Consider the following 22222-nt stretch of genomic DNA (forward strand, 5'->3'; position numbering starts at 1 on the left):
CCACCACCTATTATGGACCCCGTGGGAGACTTTGGCTCATACATCCCTACCAATCTATGTTTACTTTATCTACATGGCATACACAAAAGCTTCCATAAAATAACTTGCCAGGCATAACACCTGTAACCAATGACTCATTTACTTAGAGGATTCCTTATAAAACTTCTCAATCATGTTGCCACCCAAAATGTTTAAGGGCAGTCAAATCCATTTACTTATGCCTGATGATTATGTCTTTATAAATCAAGAAAGTTTTGAACATTTAGACACCTTTAAAAATCCTCTAAATTCAAATTCTTCTGATGGAATCAGTCAGGCCCCAAATTGGGTCCGGTTAAAAAAATTTTGTTTCTAAACAATTGACTTGAAAAATTGATTCATTGATCACCTTAAACTATTGGGAAACCAATTTGACCACTGATTGATCATCAAAACTCATTTTAAATCACCTTTGTACCATTGTGAAATTGGTGCCAGGAGGCCTATTGCTTGGCTTTTAAAAACTGTCATAAACATCTGATCAAGACTTGAAACTCTAGATATATCATCTCTCCGACATGTTCAACAGGCCTAAAAGATCTCATCGCATGAAAAAATCGAGGTCAAAAGATATTAACCTCTGAAGTTGTCCACTTAAAATTACTTGTAACCAAATATGTTAGAAAATTGGAAATTGCATTTGGTTTGAGCTCCCAAAACTAGGCAAATGGGCAATTGAGGATCTAGAAACTAGGGCATTGATACTTTGTCATGAGGAGAATATGATTTTGTGATTTGGGATCATGAAAAATCACAGGGTGCATTTGGCAAGGGTGCAAAGTCGGCTACTTGTATTTACAAGACAGGAAACATCAGTAAAATAACATTTTTTTTGAATGGAACGACCTTGGAAAAGTGTGAAGATAGATTCGTCAAAACTTGAAAATTGGCACACCTATAGCATTTTTAGAGAAGAATATAGGGGAACAAACCATTTGATCCTACCAATCATAGGCACAAAGATATGACATCTCGAACAAGGCTCTCGATCATTCTGTAGTTCTGACTACCAGTGAAACTTAAAAAATTTCAAATGGAATCGTGCTCGAAAACTAATCAAACAGATTCGTCATAAGCTCAAATATGGAACATATTAAGTTTATGACCCCTAGAATATGATGCAAAATGAAATTCCTCATTTGGGTCAACTGGTCAAAAGTTATAGCTTGTCAAATGGGGCTACCTGGAAATATAAACAAAATACAAATTTGCAACAAGGGTAACTGACCAACTTTGAGGGGTTCAAAACCTAGTCAAATGGATTCAAAATTTCTTGAAACTTGAAACATAGGTTCTTTGATATGTATACTAAATGTCCTCAAAGTGGCAAGCCATGAATCTTATTTGGGTAAAAGATATTCAAATGCAAACAAGCCCTCCTGTCACTGTTTGACACTTGGGCATAAAATGCAAAATTGACAACTCAAAATGAGACTTCGCAAGATGGTTCAGAATGTTAGCCTATCATCATGGAACACATGGACAGGCTGAATGAAGGGTGTTAGAAACATAAAACACCTTTAGACATTAATACAACAACTGGGTTCATGAACATGGAAAGCGTTCCTAAGGGCACAAAACTTACCCAAAATTTGGAATAGGCACTCAAAATGGGAATGCAATTTTTAGTGCCAACAGGATGGAAATATTTAAATTAAATTTAAATACCTTAAAAAAGTGAACCTACTTAATTAAATAAATTTAATTAAATAGGTAGAAGAATATGAAAAATATAATTAATTAATTAATAAATAATTATAATGTCAAGGGCAATATTAAATAAATTAATATAGTATTTTAGGATGATTTTAAGTGTCTAAATTTTGCCCTTCTTTGATGTGATGTCAGGACAATAACATATCAAAGAAAAAAAAAAAAAGGTTTCCCTAGAGAAAGTAGGAGTCCTAGGAACAATGACAGAAGAGGAGGGTGCCCCCTCACAAAAATAGAGCAATAAATAAATTTTGGGCAATTTTTGCGAGAAAGGTCTTTGTTGGTCATTTTTGCCTTCTCGCCAAAATGACTACATTTGAATTCAACATAGTAACATTCACAATTTTTAAATATCCAAATGTTCAAAAGGGGCACAAAATACCTTATGCTAACCTTATGATATTTCTTCCCTGCACATTTTAATGTTTCTGCGGGCTCGCAAGTCCCCATCATCGGATTGAGAAATATCCACGGTTAGCACTATCTTTCTATGGGAAGTTGCATGTTGTTTTTCCATAGCGACATAATGCCTTTTGGCTACATAGCCGGTGGGTCCTCCCTTTTCCTTGTTGTTTCTCCAACATCAAATTTTGGTAGATCACTGGAGGGCGCTATGGTGCTATCGAAAAATCTACATTTTTTGCCATAGCGACATAGCGCCTGGTCGATAAAAGGAAAACATGGTGGGACCTCAGGCAACATGGAAGGATGACTGTGTTTGAAATAAGGATTTGATTCATTGCTAGTTGGGCAGTTCATTGATGTCAGCAGTAGCCTAGACCCATGCACCTTTCAAATGCACAAAGATTTCCTCACCCTTGGATCAACCTGGATCATCGGTGGGCACTATCTCGCTATGGGAAATTTCTCAGAGGATATGCATAGCGACATAGCACCTTGGCAGCATGTAGCAGGGTGGGGCTGAGTGTTATGAAATCACAAGGATGGTACCAATTCAGGCCAAGTCAGATGCCAGGTGTGCTGAGTTGGTTCATGGGCCTAAAAGTTTTAAGGGCAAAGCGCAGTAATACGACGAGTCTTCACGTTCATCAGATCAGTCTGGATCCATGGTGGGTGCTATCTCACTATGGAAAGCTACAAGGATATTACCCATAGCGACATAGTGCCATTATGCCATGTGGATCAATGGGGCTAGGCATGCCAAGATGAAGATGCCAGGTTGTGCCAGGTGGTTTCCAAGTGTTTCATGGGCCTAAAATTTTGAGGAGGCAAGCGCAATATTATGAGGATCTTCCATGATCGTTGATCTTGTGGAGATCAACGATCAATGCTTTTCCGTAAGATGAAAATTGTGAGGACATGTCAAACAGTTTGGCACATGGCTAGTTTCTTATTGTTTAGTATACTAATAGGTTGGATCCAACTTGCTTGCCGCCAAATCTCAAAAAATTAATGGTGGGCACTATCTTGCTATGGAAAGCTATGAGGATATTACCCATAGTGACATAGCGCCTTGGTGACACATGGCAGGGTGGGGCCAAATATTATGAAATTGCCGGTTGGTGCCAGTTAGGATAACACAGGTCCAACTAAGGTATAAATAGCAGTTAAGGCATTGATGGTTAGTGGCCAGCGGTTAGTATAACATCGCGATTAGGATTTTTTTAAAAGGATGGCGTAGTTAGTAATGAAAAGAGATGGTCAACCACATAGGAATCCTACGAGGTGGCAAGATAAAAGGAGGTTATTGGTCCACGTAGCCCATTTTGGATGCAGAGTTTAGTTGACTTGCTAACCCTACTGATTTAGGTGCTCAAGAATGAAGAAAGTCAGGATTTTTTATGCAATTTAATCTTCGTGATTAATGCCATCCACTCTAGAATGAATGTTGAATGCAAAAAAGTACTCCAACACCCCCTAGTTGATCCATCTACCTGATTAGGACAATCAATGGCATCATTTTCGTCCTCTCAAGGCATTATTTGACACAAAAGATTAGATATCATTGCATCTAGATCCGTATCCAGATAAGATTTTCTCCATGATTCTTCTCTGTAGGACTTAATGGTAGGTTGTTGCGAAGTAATTATAGTTGGAGGACATCCCAGTTATGCCTGAGCTATAAAGGAAAAATTTTATGAATTTTGTAGGGTCGACCTTTCTCTATTTTCTTTGTTACTACTCTGTAGATTCTTAGTGTAAATTCCGCTGTACCTCTAAACTACATGATTTTTTGTCTTATCTTTTTTAGCCATTGGTATGAAAGTGCAAGAACTCTTTGCCTCTTATTGGTGTTTTGTAGAGATCTATGATCTGCATGACTATATCTCCTTGGCCTATGAATGATAATATAATTGAATCTCTCTTTCCTTGTGTCATTCATCTTGGTCTTCTGATCTACATGTGATTATTAGATTAACACAAGTTTGAATGTGTATATCCTTAGTTTCATTCTAGTTCAATAGTGTATATATGGGTAGATTTTGGTCCAAACACTCTATTTTGGTGCATCACCTCTTTAGATTAGATTAGGTAGATTTTATTTCATGCTCTCCTTCTCCCTTTTCCTCTCCAAGAATAGTTAGGTTCACCCTAATAGTAAGAGGAAGTCGGCCTTCTCCGCAAACTCAACCTCACAGTTCAAGTCCCATAGCTTGGAGGTTGTTTCCATGTTTCACTAGGTTTTCCTCATGCATAGGCTTTGGACAAGGGAGCAAACCTCAGTGACAACAGTCTTGAGAAGAAACAAAATAGGAGAAAAAGGGAATAAATGAAGAAATTGCATGACTTATGGGAAAACAAGGGACAAACACGACTCAGAAAAGACATAGGCTCAAAAGGGGGCCTTGAAGGGCTTATATAAGCCTCCAAGGTGCTCAAAAAATGGTCATTTGTACACCTAGAAAGCATAGAATCCAAAGCAAGAATGGACCCCATCAATTGATTAAAGCTTAGCGAGCACATCTAAGAGCATCAGTGATCAGTAGACATGGGCCCACCAGTGAGTCGTCTAACCCACTTCATCAAATTTGTTTGATTTGGTAGGTTAGGAGCATTTATTTCACATTAAATAGGCCCAAAAAGTGGTTAGGGTAGAGATGATAGTCTTTGCCTTGTTCTCTACATAAAAAACAAAATGGAGACTGCCTCATTTGTGGAGACGATAGGATCTATCTTGTCATTTGTGCAAATGAATAACTAGGGAAAAGGGGGTTCGTGGAGATGACAAGATTCAACCTGTCATCTATGTAGATGACAAAGGAGGGTGAAGGGTTGTAGAGATGACAATATCCATATCATCATCTTTGTAAACAACAAACAGATAGCTGCCAGTGGAAAAACCATCATCTGTGTAGCCGTCAAAGATGCCAAAATGACATCTCTATAAAATGTCGTCTACATTGATTGGCATCTACATCAATCAAAATCTCTATGGATCAGCATCTACGCCGATCAATGATGACACAAATCAATGTCTGCACCAATTAGCATCTTTATTAATTGGAAAAATTTGTAGAGATCAGCGTAGGATGCCCCATTCTGAGGATGACATGAGATAAATAGATTGACCATATGCATGTCTATGTTGCAGGAGGAGATGGTGGTGTTCTGATCGAGGGAGCACTATCCTTTGACGATGGTGCTAGAGGAGAGATTCAGGGAGGCAGAGTGGGGACAAATCTAACTGTGTAGGTTAGAGCACATACATGAGTGGTAAGACTTATGAGCACATTCAATTCAACTATTGGCGTTGATCGAGTGATGGCACACACCCACCTCGAGCTTTCATCTACCTACTAGAGAGGCAATTGTAACACTACTGGATGTGTGGTAGATAATGCAAGTGCCCATTTGGAAAGTGTATCTATAGTACATGCTGGAGGGTGTAGATCCATTTATGTGGGAGTGTTTTGGTAGGCAATGATAGAGACTATTGATTTAGAGATCTTGGCTGACATGGCAGGAGGCATTGGAGCATAGATTGCCCATATTAGTTGTGTATCTTGCATCTTTGATTTGGAGGATGACACCAGACCATGCTAGGCATGGATTTCTCATTGGGTGGGCATAGGTGCTGAGCACCCTACTATAGGAAAATAGTACAGTATTTTGTTGGGGCCAAATCATTCTAGTGGAGCCATACCATGATCTTCATATGTGTGCATATAGGACTTAGAGGGCTATGGGGCTAGGATTGACACTATTGATGGTATGGTCATGGGAGCATATCAGTTTCATGAGGCTGATCATGAGATAAGAGACCAAACATCATGGAGAGCCATTTTCTTGTAGATACTAGTCACCCATCCAGTATACCTCTATAATCTAGTATACCTCTATAGAGTCAGTAGGATTTTGGCACCGATGTATAAATGAGATCATTATGTTCGATTGGACCCCATATGATGGAGTGGAGTGATGGGGTATGATGCTAGTAGAGGGAGGGGAGGACGATGCAAAGGATTAGTTGTATCTCCTATAAACATAGATAGACTACTAGCTGATCGGGAGATCCATGCATGACATCATGAGTTATATGCCCTTTAGGGTGCGGCAATAGTTCGATAGAGTGCAAGATGTTGTTCCCAACAATTTTCTATATCTTGTCATGTCACAAGAGTATGGCAGGTTATGGGGTCATGGGACCAACCTATGGTTGGCTCAGATCTCATGGGTGTCAATGTAGCTAGTGCCTTGGGTACACAAGCAGGATCGAGGAGATGTTGGGATGACACCAGCTTATGCGTAGTGGTGGACAGTGCACAGGTCGATCAAATTGATAGTGCTTGGGGCACCACTGCCAGTAGAGTAGGTGCATGGAGAGGGGGATGATGTAGGAGATGGGGGGTAGATAGTGATGATGCCACTGATAGCACAAGGGGCATAGGAGGGGCCAAGGGGGCATAGAGCCTGGGTGAGGAGGGCACTAGCACAAGGGCCACCATAAGGGCCACAAGTATAGATGCCACCAAGGCCATAGGTATAGTTGCCGCTAGGGTCATAGGTATAGGGGCCACCAAGGCTAGAGGATGTTGATATGATGAGGGTAGAGTCGGATAGTCTCATCATGGAATAGTCAGTTGCTAAATTTGTCTGAATGTTATTATTTGATTAATTGATGAAGAGGATTTGAAAAGAAAGGATAACAAGAGTAACTAGAGAAAGGTTGAATTATATGATGTATAAAAGCAACATTAATACCAAGTAAGATTTTGATGATATAGTGTATTTTTTATTTACTTAAGTCTATAATGAAAGAATAATTAAGCAAAGACAAGAAGAAAGGTAAGAAATGCAATGCGTCTACCAACCTTGACCAACCAAATAGTGGAAGATGAGAAAGTCACTATAGGCTAAGTAGAAAGGTAGTTGAAGATGAACAAAGGAAATTTAGTATGTGTTGAGCAAAGATAAATCTAGTACATGTTGAGTGAAGGAAGTGTAGTGTGTGTTGAGAACCAGTAAAGACCTCATGTATGTCATACAACCTAGTGTTGAGAAAACATCATAAGACAATGATTCTAAGTAAACAATGTGTTACTATTGAGTGCTAGTAAAACTAGTTTGATCAAATATTTTTAATCAGAGTTTTTCAATGGCTATAGGAACAACAGAGTTCTAAAACATCTAAAATGAATAGAAAATGAACTCTATACTAATAAAGAAATTCACTCATCAAGTGAGCCCCCCTTGAATGAGTGAATGGGGAACAAATGGGAGTTGTTCAATGGCTATAGGAACAACAAAGTTCTAAAACATCTAAAATGAATAGAAAATGAACTCTATACTAACAAAGCAATTCACTCATCAAGTGGGCCCCCCTTGAATGAGTGAATGGAAAATACAATCAAGATAAAAGTTGCAAACTTGAGCTGATCATTCTATTAATCCATAAAAATAATTACACTTTATTGAAAAAAATATGCAAGAGTTCTGCATTAAAAGTAGTTTGTTCAACTAACTCCCAAAGAGTCACAACAGTTAATTATTTAAAAGGAAACTACCACTAACTCCTAAAGTTATGATCACTTCATAACGAGGATCAGTTACAACTCATAAAGTTTCATAATAGAAACATTATTGACCATGAAAAATCCCAAAATATAGCACACACTAAATCTATGTGTTGCATGCAATAGAAGGCATTGACTTTCTTACGAAGATTCCACAATCATAGTTGGCTTTGACAAATATTGCACTAGTATGTCGGTCCTTAAATATCCATGTTCAACTCCTACAAAATAATTAATGCACACACATTCAACCATATACATATACATATTTCCACATTATCAATATTAGGAAAATGTATTAGTCTTAATTATCACTCTTGCAAATCTATGGCTATAGGAGGTAACCACCCACAACATAGCTTAGGAGAGAAAGCATCCATTAACATGTGTAACTATTATATTCACCATTTTTGTCCATAAAATTAGGTAGATATTATGTCTTTAGAGATATCAACATTCCATCTTATGTTAACACACATATATAATCATATACATAGAAACCATAAGTTCTTATCCTTAAAACCATAAATGTATGTCTATGTGTAATCAAATGTCTTAGAAAGAGGGTAAAAAGTGGTGAGAAAGATGGGTAATATAGGAGCCCATCAATCTCCTTTCTCCTTTTAAAAAATCCTTCTAATATAACTCCTAAGAAACCATCATAGATTTTTTGTGGTAATTACATTTTGAATGCCTACAAATGGTGGTTTAGGAATATTCATCATTTTCTTCCTTTTGATATTTCCCATAAATATTTTCAAAACTTAAAAACATTTAACAGACCCAGAATAAATTAAAATAAACTCATACTAATTCCTAAGTGGATAATGTTGGGTAAGCTTATAGGAATGTATTGGGCAATCATTTGACATGAAGTTAATGACAGGAATCCATTGCACAATTCCTCTCTTGAAAAGCTAATCTTTTGGGGATCAACTCCAAGGTTTCGTATTTGTCTTGTGACGTACCAAAATCCACTCACTTTAAGATAAATGTAATTGTTCATGAGGAGGCCTTTGCTTGTTCTACTATGATCTTGGAATGAAGTAAATCTATTTTCTATCTCAAAATCACACACAAAAGAATAATATTTTGGTATTTTCTAGGTTTTTCAATGAATGCAATTCTAACAATGCAACTAAAATGAGTTCCTATTCTAACAAGGGGTTAGCAAAGAAAATAACAAAACTGAAAGAAAATAACATTGAAATTGAAATCCAAAATGGACATAAGCTACAAAACACAACATGTTGCGAGTTAAACTTTCGAAGAAATTGGTAGGAAACCAATGAAAATAGGAGCAACGCTTCCTAGAATCCATTGATGCAATTTTCGATGGGGAATTTCAATTATTGAATGATGTTTCACTCTTCATCAAATCACAAGGCTATAGAAAGTGCACTCATGCGAGACAAAGAGTTATGCAAGCACAATTTGTGATCTCTCCTTAAGCTAGATTCATCAGTAGAATTTGTAAATTTGTAGCAAATACTAGAACTAAAAGATTGCACAACTAGAAACAATGCAATAAACCTTTGGCTCAATCACAATCTCATTAATAGAATTCACAAAAACATGACACATTTAGGCAAGAATGACTACACTCCAAATGCAAGCACCAAAAGTATAATTTTATTGCATAATAATGGTAGCCCTTGTTACATATTACAATGGGGTATTTATAAGAAATTGTCTCCTCAATTTGTGTTGAGAGTGAGAGATATTCTTCATGCAATAAAATTCTTTTAACTAATAAAACAAGCTAAATATATACAAACTAACAATTAATCTGGTGCTTAGAGGGACTCCATCCATATTTTATTCATTAATTGGATGCATGAGCCCTTTACATGTAAAAAATAGGGAAAGCATGAGAGAGAAAGTAGGAGGAAACCATCAATCAAAGTGGAAGTGCATGGAGGCACCAAAAATAGAAGTTGGTTGTTCACTAGGTATGTGTCAGAGTTAAACTGCCATCAGAATGTGCTCCCAATGCATGCAAGGTGCTATTTTTGGAACTGGCAGTTAACTGTTGGCACACTTCTAAATTGTGGAGTTGTGGACCTACGTACTTTCACACCTGCACACTTGTATGAAAATGTAAAGCTATAGAGCTACATGAAAATGCAGAACTACAGACCTATGAAGCTGTGGACCTCAATAGGATCAAAATCTCAAAATTTTACTAAGTGTCAAAATTGAAATTCTAGCATCTAGGTTTTGTTCTTCTTCATCCCAAAGCTATGTTTCGATGTTTGCCCTTGAATTTCTCTATCATATCAATAATTTTAGCTACATCTAGGAGATCTAAAGCCTCATACTTGTGCTTGACCTTCTATCTATAGTTTTCCACTTCAATTCGAGTCTCTTCAAAGTCTTTGAGTTTGGTGTCCAACTCTAACAGTGCTTCTTCTGTCCTAAAGGCTTGTTTGGTATCTTCATCACTGGATGCTTCCTCTAATGTCTTCTTGAAATTCTCCACTACTATCTCAACTGGCAATAGCTTCTCTCATTCTTCATCTTCAAAAATGTCCAAGCATGCATCATTGTACAACTTTTTTGCTTCCAAAATTTTCTCTCGAACTTGGTCCTTGAGCCAATGGATCTCCTCATGTAATGTTTCCATCACTTTATTGCCATCCACTACCTTCTCTATCCAATCATCAATCAAGTCTAGCTACTCTCTAGTATATATTTTGATCAAAGTATGGTACCTTTGTCCTTTTATGGCTTGTAGAGTCTAAAAATCCTTGCTCCACACTCGTACTTCATCCATGATACTAAAGTCCTGCCTCAAAATTGCCATGATTTTATTCATGTTCTCTTGCATAGCATGCAGTAACTTCAAATTCCCTATGATTGTGGTAACACCTCTATCCTCAAGGCTTTCTCACCATTCCTGACAAGATCTCAAAAATGGATTGAGTTGCACACCTTCCCCTTCTCTAAGAATCGTATTTAGAGTTTGCTTGAGGTTATCAGGATCAAGAGGACCAACAACTTCAGCAAGATATCCCTTTAGGATCTCAACTTGCCTTCGAAGTGTTCAGAGTTCAATCTCATCTTGTTCCATGTACTTGAGAACATCTTTGACTCCCATAGTCATCATGTTTTAGGCTGAATACCATGTAGGCCTTCCTAACATAGCATCCTTTACTTCATAATACTCAAGGCTAATGACTTTTGCATCTATACCTTCAGGAAGGAGAGCCACTTATGCAAATAAATCCTAGTTCCATATGGTAATGACAAATGCAAATGGTGTTGCATCATGTAATGGAGACTTAGGTTTGTTCAAGATCTTTGCAATATCACAAATATCATCCTCTGAAGCATGAAACTGAGGTTTAGCACTTCTCATTATCTTCTTTCAAAACCATCTCAAAATGTGTTTCTCTATTACCTTGGCTCTTGATCATGAAGGGGTGTATTCAACTACCTCATTCCCTTTATCTCTCTTGCTTCTTTGTAGATCCTGTAGATTTCTCCTCAGCATCTTGCAAAGGCTACTATGCATATTATATCATTTGTCCCTATTTTGATGATTCATTAATAGCCCTCAGCTCTGGTTGCACTTGTGGTGATGGTTCCTTTTGAACTTGTTCCTCTTCTAAACTTGGAGGTTGGGGAGTTACCGAACCCTTATCTACCATTGTAATCTATGGTGGAGATGCAAAAGCAAGATCAAGACCCTATGTATTGGGAGGCATCTACGTCTAGTCTTCCTGTTGGAGTTCACCTATAGGGGTGTCTCTAATCTTATCTCAAACCAACTCTGTACCCATGGGCATGAAATCAAAATTCATCATGGAGAAAACATCCTCACCTCCTTCTGTTTGTTCATTCACCCAATGTTTCACTTCATCTTCTAAAGAAGAGAGTTCTAATGGTTCTACTTGGGTGGATGGTGGGGTACTGCTGGCACTCTTTCTCCCTTCTGACTCTACAGATTTTGCTAACTGAGTTCTTCTTTGTAGGGGTACCTATTCCTCCTCCTCTTCTAACTCTATTTCTTACTCATCTTCTTCTTCTTCTAGAATAGTTTCAGGAATAAATGGATTAGGTACTAGTCTCCTACTAATCCTTAGCCTTTTCTTCATCTTAATCTTGATCTTCTTATGTTTCTTGGGGATGGAAGGAGAAGGGGAATCTTCTTGTACAGGAGGAATGGAGGCCTCTAGAATTTATTCCTCTTCTGATTGGCTTGGCACAATAGGAGACAACTGAGGTTCATTCTGGATTTGAGTAGCTCCAATACCTTGGGACTCTTGTGAGCTATGTTCCTATTGATGATGAGACACATGTTCTACAACCTGTTGTGTCTAAATCCTCTTAGGAGAGGTTCTCTTCCTCTTTCCCTTCCTTTCTAGAGGGTGATAATATCCAATAGGGTGATCAAGCTGGTAGACTATCTCTGGCCTAATAAGAGATTGGAGCACAAAGATAGGAACTATGACTTTCCTTATTTTACCCCTTTCTAGGTGAGCATGTGCATGGAAGATTACAATATCAAGAATTGGATCAAGTGGAAAAGGTTTCTTGATCCAATCCTTTGTCATTCTAATGACATATCTCGCTTGATGATTAATGTCATCTCCTTTCTCAATATCAACCTCTACATTTAGAATGGGCCTTTCACTGACTTTATCTACATTAAATAGGGGATCTAGTAATTCTTTAGAGTCTTGTAGTCTTATCTCATCAAGGATATTCATATGGAGAGCCATTTCTACAAGATACAAAGTCATCCTACAATAGTCCCTAATGTGGACATCATAGTCATTTGTCGCTTTCATCTAATGATCTTCAATGACATCCCCATGATGGAAGTCCTTTCCTACTAGGCTTTCCACTTTACCAACATTGTCAAAGTATGGCCGAGGAGAGTTGTACTCTTCAAGAGGATAGTTCTCCCATTCCCACTGAAAGGTTAGAATATCCTATTTCCACTTCACCTAATACGACCCAATAACCAATGACCATTCCCAACAGGGTCTCTGTTGCCTCTTTATCTTCTCATAGGCTAACTCAATTTGCCTAGAGATCTCCAATAGTAACAACTTGTCACTTGGGTATCCCAGAAGCTTCTTAGGATTGATAGATGCACCACCCACACGAAAATACGTGAATGTCTTGAATTGAATAAAGTAGGCTACGAGAGCCGTGATTTGTGCTTTGGCTTCATCAGATAACCTCTTCTCATAGTCTTCCTAATTGAATCAAATGATCACAAATATAAATGCATCATTGATGATTCTATACTGCTTGCTCTACACTGAGAACTTCTTCTTCACCAACTAAGGGTAGACTATGTATGGCCAAGCATTGGGGTCTTGCATACTACCTTTCTTGTACAAACCAGGATAGTTCGTTGCCTTTGCTACAAGTAGGTACACCATATAAGAAGTCATATAAAACTTCTTCTTATCCTTTACTATCCTCAGTTACTCACACAAGTTTTCACTTAGTGTGGTGGCCCAATCCAGTGGTATCCTTGCATGTCTGATGGTCTCAATGAAGTTGACCATGAATGTAGTGAGATGACCCACTGCAAGTAAGCCCATGAGTCTGTTTAGGAGAATGATAGAGTATTCAATGTCATCTTTCATGTATCCTTGAGTCATATCCACTTTTCATGTTATCTTTCCTTGAGGAGGCTTCTCAATGAGGCATGAGGATTATATAATGTTAATGGCCTCTTATTGATGCTCCCTATACCATCTCTTAGCCACTTCATAGGAAAGTCAGATGAACTGGTCTACTTTTGGTAGGTGGAAAACCTTTTCAATGTGGTTAGGTCACAAATCCAATACCACTTCCCCTATGATCTCTTGACCACCCTCTCATCAGGCACAAAGTGTTGTGATAGGGCCATGATGAATTTAGCTGACTATACTGACATGGGATGTGATGCTGCACTCACTAATCTGGAATGGATCAATGTAGATACCAAGGCTACCCTCTTTGTTTTCTTGTTGCAAATTCTTAGGAAATCTCCTAGATCTATGTGTGCAAGGTCAGTATCTCTGATCTCAACATAGTCATTGTGGAATCTTAATTTTGAAGGTACACCTTGGAACTTGAATACAACTGGCTTAGGTGTTGCTCCAGATGTGGACGTCATCTGGTTACATTACCTACACATTGCAAGAGAAAATGTTATTAGTCCATAGATAGCGTAAAAAGTTTAAACAAAAACATAAGTAAAAAACAAAAAAAAGGTCCCCTTTGGGTGATTTTATTATTTATTATTTTTAATTTTTTTAAAAAAATTATATTTTAATTTTTTTTTTGATATTTTAAAAAATTTTAATTTTAATTTTTTTATATTTTTATTAGTATTTATTTTTAACATTTTATATTTTATATTTTAGTTTTAAACAAATTTAACAAAATAAACTAACAAAAATAAAAACCCATGCGCATGGCGCCAAAGCCTATGCGTGGAGGTGCGTGTAGCACCGAGAGCATGTGTAGGGCATGCAGGTGCACAATGTCACCACACATAGGGTGGAGCGAGCAGCCTAGCGTGTGTAGTGATAGCATGTGGCACCAACATTGGCAGCACTAAGCACATAGCCCAGAGAAGCCTAGCGTAGGCGCACGACACAAAGCATGTGGTTCAGCCTCGAAGACATGAAGGGGAGGGATGAGGGGTTCACCGCATCATGAGAAGAAGTGAAAAAAAATGATGGCAGGAAGGGGGGAAGAGGGGTTTTATAACCCCTCTCTGTCCACGTGCCAAGAAAAAATGGTGTCACTCTTTGGTGCATGAACCGGTGCATGGTGCGCACATGTCTGATGGTCTCAATGAAGTTGACCATGAATGTAGTGAGATGACCCACTGCAAGTAAGCCCATGACTTTGCTTAGGAGAATGATAGAGTGTTCGATGTCATCTTTCATGTATCCTCGAGTCATATCCACTTTTCTAGTTATCTTTCCCTGGGGAGGCTTCTCAATGAGGTATGAGGATTGTATAATGTCAATGGCCTCTTACTGATGCTCCCTATAGCATCTCTTAGCCAATTCATAGGAAAGTTAGATGAACTAGTTTGCTTTTGGTAGGTGGAAAACCTTTTCAATGTGTTTAGGTCACAAATCAAATACCACTTCCCTTGTGATGCTCTTGAACACCCTCTCATCAAGCACAAAGTGTTGTGATAGGGCCATGATTAATTTAGCTGACTGTACTAACATGGGATGTGAGGTTGCACTCACTAATCTGAATAGATCAATGTAGATACCAAGGCTACCTTCTCTGTTGGCTTGTTGCAAATTCTTAGGAAATCTCCTAGATTTGTGTGTCCAAGATTGGTATCTCTGATCTCAGCATAGTCATCGTGGAATCTTGATTTTGAAGGTACACCTTGGAACTTGAATACAACTAGCTTAGGTGCTACTCCAGATGTGGATATCATCTAGTTACATTACCTACACACTGCAAGAGAAAGTGTTATTAGTCCATAGAGAGCATAAAAAGTTTAAACAAAAACATAAGTAAAAAACAAAAAAAAGGTCCCCTTTGGGTGATTTTATTATTTATTATTTTAAAAAATTTTAATTTTTTAATTTTTTAAAATATTTTTTAAATTTTTAATTTTTTTTTTAAATTATATTTTTTAAATTATTTATTTTTAACATTTTATATTTTATATTTCATTTTTAAACACATTTAACAAAATAAAATAACAAAAATAAAAACTCGTGCACACGGTGCTAAGGCCCATGCGCAGAGGTGCACACAGCACTGAGGGCATGCGTAGGGTGTGCAAGTGCACATCACCACCGCATGTAGGGTGGAGCGAGCAACTCAGTGCATGTAGTGCAGGCACATGGCACCAGTACTAGCAACACTAAGCACATGGCCCATAGTAGCCTAGCGTGGGCGCGTGGCACTGAGCACACGGTCTAGCCTCGAAGACATGAAGGGGAGGGATGAGGGGCTCACCGTGTTGCGAGAAGTGAAAAAAAAATAATGGGGGAAGGGGAGAAAGAGGGGTTTTATAACCCCTCTCTGTCCATGTGCCAAGAAAAAATGGCATCACTCCTTAGCGCACGTGCGCAAGGGTGAGCATACACACTTTTTTTTTTTTTTGAAATTTGTATTTCAACTTTTTGAGTTTTCTAATTTTTTGATTTTTTCAATTTCTAATTTTTTTGTTATTTTTCAATTTTTTATTTTTTTTGTCTTTTCAATTTTCAACTCTAAAATTCTAACTCTTAACCAAATTTTCTTCTCTTGATTCTCGAACTGTGAGTGCGTAAGTTGAAAAATTAGGGGGTCCCCATTCCTAGTGAGGAATTGGGTGTGTGTTGTGGACACCATAGCAAATAACCCCAAAAAAAGGAAGAAATGACCTAGGCATTTCTTCATTAGCAAACATTCCTCCAACATGTGTCAAACACCAACCAGACTTCAAACATCTTGATCGTCTTTTAGATGACTCTTCAATCAAAAACTTAGAGCTCAAAACCTTCAAACTCAATACATAAATTGTGTATTCATTCCTTTGATATGTCAGGATGCAATCAATCAAAGTTTTCTAACAACTCAAAACGATCTTCCACTCCTCACAGCTCATTCATTCAGAATATTCACGAAGGCTTTTATCGATCGATTGCTTGACTGGATGAGAGAATCAGTTTGAGGGCTCTTGGCGAGATGTCATGTTCTTTTAGTTTTTATCCTTTTAAACAATTGCTCCATGTCATTCAAAACATTACTTTTGATGAGACAATGCTTTGAAAACAAGATACTTTGTTTTGAGAACGTATCTTTTGCCATTTTAGATCTTCAAAATCCTTCAAACTTAAACCATATATATTTTTTGTATCCTGACTATGCTTAGACTATGTAGTCAAGACATTGGTGTCATTTCTTAGATTCGATCTCTTGTGAACATCCCTTGCATTCCTCTTTTAGAACTTTTTGGAAACTCTCACGCTAAACAATTATCTTAGCAACCTTTCTAGGAGACCCCTCTTGTTCTAACTAGTTGAAGTTTGGATAACCTCTCGCCATCATTGACTTCAAATTGACAAAACCTAAAACAATCAAATTTTTAAGATTTGTAAAGTGTTGAGAACTTGTTGGTTTAGGCTTCTGATTTCCAGACTGAAAATCTCATATTTCCACAAGAAATACCCATTACTTGGTTGGTATAAGACACACAATCATCGAAATGTTTTGACAAAGAAATACCTCTTCCTAAAATCAGAACCAAAAAGTGGTTAGTAAAATCTTTGAGAAAATCTCAAGTACACCTTACCTGCTAGGACTGACACAACTTTGAAAGAAAACACACGATTGAAAGCAAACACTCAAAATGAAGGAAAACACACTTGTAGAAATAAACACACTTGTAGGAATGAAAATCTAAGATAAATGTGGAAATAAAATCTAACTAATTTTTTTTGTTTTGTCTTTTAGGCTTCAAAATAATGCTTTAGAAACTACCCATTTACAGGCAAGGGAAGAAATTCCCCCTATAAGGAATTGATCCTAAAAGTGCTTTCTCCCAGAATTTCTAAAATTTGATAAGGGCCTATCCACAAGCATTGAAACTTGGTATGACTACCTGACTTTTCTTTCACCTAATCTCAAAGTAGAACAAGGTCAAAAATCTTGAATGATTTGATCATGGTCCTCTTGTCAAACCATCTTTTGACAACAACTTGATGTTTGGCCATATGCTCCAATGGAGCTATCTATTTCTCATCCATCTCTAGAAGATTCATTAATTAGATTTGTACTCTATCAACATCTTCAGCATACCCACTCATGAATTTCAAAACTAAAATTCTGAGATTAAGTGGGAACACTAGTTCTTGTCTGTAAAGAAGCATGTATGGAGAAGTCCCCAAGGTATTTTTAACTCTCACTCGATCCGTCCACAAGGTGTATTTTAGTTGTGTATGCCAATCCCTAGGATTCTCCTTCAACAATCATTTTATCATTGTGATCATGTTCTTGTTTTTAGATTCTACTACCCCATTTCCTTGTGGGTAGTAATTTGAAGAAAACTTTATAATGACTTTGTTTTCAAATGCCCATTGGGTCAAGAATGCGGACGTGAATGCAAACCTGTTATCACACACAAGAGCAAATGGCATTGTTCTTCCAAAAAGTCAGTCACCACCTTAGCAGTGCAGTTTCTAAATGTCTCTGCCTTTGTCCATCATGTGCAATAATTTGTAGTTGTAAGAATAAATGTGTGTCCAGTTGATGATCGTGGATTGACTGGACCAATAAAATCTAGCCCCCACTTTGCTAAGGGAAGCACCTCATATACCGGTTGTAGTGGAATTGTTGGATACCTCTCTTTGTTAGCACTGGTCTGACATATATGGAAAGAATGCACATGCTCAAAAGTATCCTTGAATATCGAGGGCCAAAAGTAACCCGATCTTAAAATTATGTGAGTTGTTGCTTTTGCTAAACCATTTCTTATACCATACTTGTCATGGAAATGTTCCAAGACATCCTTGGCTTCTTCATGTCCTAAGAATTTTAGATAAATCCCTTCATAGTTCCTTTTATATAGCTTATTATCAAGTAGCATGTAAGACTCACATTTCATCTTAAGTCCCCTACATTGTGAACTATTCATCCATTTGGGGCATTGGTCTTGTAGGAGATAGTAAACAATGTCCTGCTACCAAATGTTTGTCACCACTCCTTGATTAACATTGACTTGTGACACAACTATCCTTTTCAAATCATCCTCATCTGTCTCATTGTCAAACTTGAAGTCCTTTTCATCTCCATCTTGGTTTTCTACTATCATCTTGACAACCCTTGACCTCTAACTAATCTCATAGACTAAATTTTGAGATCAAATTCTTGAAGTATGGCCATCCACTTTCCTCTCCTTTCACCAAGTTCATTCTGCATCAAAAGCATCTTTACTGCTAGATCAGGTATAATTGTATACACCTTACTTCTGAGTATGTAGTGATGAAAATTCTTTACTACCTTGATCAACACAAAGGATTGTTTATCAAGGTTTGAATATTTCAACTCTACATTCTTCAAAGGACAACTCATAAAAGAAATTGGTGTCTCAACTTCTTTCTCTCTTTTTTGTGTTAGGATCCTTGCACAAGAATGTTTAGAAGCAAAGGAATAAATCTTGAAAGGTAACTTGTAATCTGGACTCACCAAAACTAGGGCCATTTAAAAGGAAACCTTGATATCTTCAAATAACTTCTTTATCTCAGGCACCCATTCTGTCTTAGCCCCTTTCTTGAGTAAGTCATTAAGGGGATGAACTATCTCTGTAAATCCCCTTATGAATTTTTGTACAAAGTTTATCTTTCTAAAGAAATACTTCACTTCCTTCTGATTATGTGGAGGTGCTAACTTCAAAATAGACTCAACTCTATCCCGATCAATGGAGATTCTAGCCTCAAAAATAACATGTCCTAGGAGCTTTCCTTTAGTAACGGCAAATGAAAATTTCTTGGGATTGAGATATATGTTGTATTTATGACATCTATTGAATACCTGCCTTAGATTAACAATATGGGTACTTCAATCTTTTGAAAAGATAGTCAAGTAATCCATGTAGATAACTATACACCTATTAATCAATCCTTTGAAAGATTCATCCATCACACATTGAAATGTAGCTCCTACATTAATTAGTCCAAAGGGCATCCTTCTGTAGGCAAAAGTTCCCCACTTCATTGTGAAAGTCATCTTTATCCTATCTTCTTCATCAACCATCACTTGATTATATCCCAAATAACCATCCAAGAATGACATCATTTTTGAACCATTAACATTTGCAATACCTCATCTAGAGAGGGTAGAGGATAGTTATCCTTCTGAGATACTAGATTTAGGTTACAAAAGTCAACACAAAGAGGAATCTCTCATGTCTTCTTCTGCATAGGAACCAAATTTTCCACCCATGTGGAATGGAAAATGGGAAATATGATCTTATCATCTAGTAACTTCTTTACTTCTTTCATGATTAGTGGTTCAATGAGAGAATTTAATAGTCTTTGTCTTTGTCATAATGGCTTGGCATTGGGCTTCAGTGGGATGTCATGTGTGATAATCTTAGGATCATAAGTCTTCAACTCTTCATAGCTCCAAGAAATAACATCCTTATACTCAGTGAGTAATTTGAGCATGTCGTCCCTTTCCTATGAGTTGCATTCTTTTCCTATTTGTACCATTCTTGGTTCTTCTTTAGTACCCAAATTGTATGAGTCACATTCTTTGATTCCTTTTTCTTGGGTTTCCCTTCTATTGAGTGCTGATTCATTGTGGTCAAAGATGCATCCTAGTTCAACCATTCCTTTCAAAATAGTGTTAGTTTTTAAATTTAGAATCCCATCTTCATCTTCAAGTTCATCATTTGCAGGTCTGTCATCTGGTGTATCATCAATTTCTTGTCCCTCAAAATGGTGACTACGCATGATGAACTCAAGTATATGTTGATCATCTTGAAAGACTTGAAATTTTGTGATATTATCAGGGATGGATGGAACAATGACCAATTCTATTGAAAATATTTTCAACTTGGTTCTTTCAACTAGTTGCAATGCACTAGCTAAGATGGCAAGAGTATCTGATACCATGTTCTTTCTTCTTGGAATGGAATTGATGTTTAAGGCCTCAAAGTCATCCAATATGTCCCATACCCTTTTCTTGTAAGAAAGTAATCTTTTTTCATTGCAAGAGTATATGGATTTTACTTGTTGTTTGACCAACTGGGAATCCCCTTCAATTTTAAGAGCTGTGACTCCTTTCTCCAGTGCAAAGAGGAGTCCTTGGATTAATGCCTCATATTCTATAGCATTGTTAGTGCATCTAAACTATAACTGATACGTGACATAGAAAGACCTACCTTTTGGGTTGACCAATTTGATACATGCACTAGCTCCCATCTTGCACCTAAAACCATCAAAGAAAAGTGTCCAAATTGTATTTTCCTTAGTTTTCTGACTATATGATTATTCATCCTTAACTTCTCTTTCACTTGAGCCTTGAATGACTGTTTATTAGGAACCCATTATAACTTTCCTCGTGTAGGGCTTGATGAGTCCCCTTCATAATCTGTAGATAGAGGTAGTGTACATTTTTCTTGTTTATCTTGAATTTCCCCTATCAACTCTTTGATTTCCTCAACTTTAGGTTCAAGATGAATGACTACTGAAGTCCATCCTTTACCTTTCACATATCGTCTTCTTCTTTGGACTTTGATCATCCTTGGATGAGGAGAAGATAAACCTCCACCATCTAAAGAGGTATCACTATATGACACATTTAGATCTTCACTTTCTTCTTCAGTCTTTTTAACAAGGTGGGATGAGTTCACAAAATTGACTTTCTATGAGTTCATCTATTGAGGTCTTTGTATCCTTGTTTTCAATGATGTGGGTCAATACCTTCACAACTACTTCTTAACATGATGAACATTTGAATTCAGAGTGACTAACTTTGTGTAACTAACAAAATCCTAGAAGGAGGAGAATGTTGGGGCCAGCTTCTTCTCCTAAACATTATAAATTAGTCACCATATTGTCTATGAACTATGTCATGGTTTCACTTTTGGGCACTAGCACCTTAGGTTCTTCCTTTTGATCTTGATGTGTATTGTTTGGAACCATATCTAATACCATCACTTTGTATGAACCCAAATCCGATTGTAAGAATGTTATCTCATTCGGGGCATTACAATCTATGGTTATTGTTTTCAATTTGGTATCAACATCTATCTTGATTTGATTGTTCAATCCTTTCCATGGAAACCATAATTGAGTGAAGTCTGTAGAAAACCATCCTCTTAGACATTTATTCCATTCTCTACTTAGAAGTAATCCATACATTTTTAGGATATCTACCACATATATGTCAATAACATCCTGGATCTGAGGGTCAACTGTTAATTGTATTCACACATCTTTCAATACACCAATGAATTTTACCTCTATTTTATCCAACTATATCACCACTCAATTAGAGGGTTGAGGACTAATTCCTAGCCTTTGAGCTATTTATAATGGCACTACATTACATGAAGCTCTTGAATCAATGAGGCAATTGTGAAGGTTCTTCCCATATATACTGATGCTTGGCAAAAATGGAGGTACCTCAACTTTGTCTTTGAACATAGTGGGCATCACTTTTGCAACATTTACTTGTTGAAATACTGTCTTTTGAGGGACACCATTCATATTGTGGGAAACCTTTGTATTATCCAATGTCTTCATGAGTGCTTCTCTTTGTTGTGGACAATTATATAACATGTCAAACATGGAAATATTGGCTTTAGTTTTCTTCAAATCTTCTATTGCATTATACTTTTTAGTGGACCAAGTGGGTTTCTTCTGTATTATTGGTACATTAATAGGGTTTTGATATTGTTGTCCTCCTTGCACTAGTCTTATCAGTGGTAGATTGTTACTTGATTTTGGATTAGGTAGAGTTGGTTGCAAACCATGAGGGATCCCATCCTTCAAGGGATCCTTTCTATTTCT

The sequence above is a fragment of the Cupressus sempervirens genome, chromosome 5 (genome assembly GCF_028749045.1).
Source record: "Cupressus sempervirens isolate cs-2001-9-10 chromosome 5, ASM2874904v1, whole genome shotgun sequence".
In the NCBI taxonomy this organism is placed as follows: Eukaryota; Viridiplantae; Streptophyta; class Pinopsida; order Cupressales; family Cupressaceae; genus Cupressus; species Cupressus sempervirens.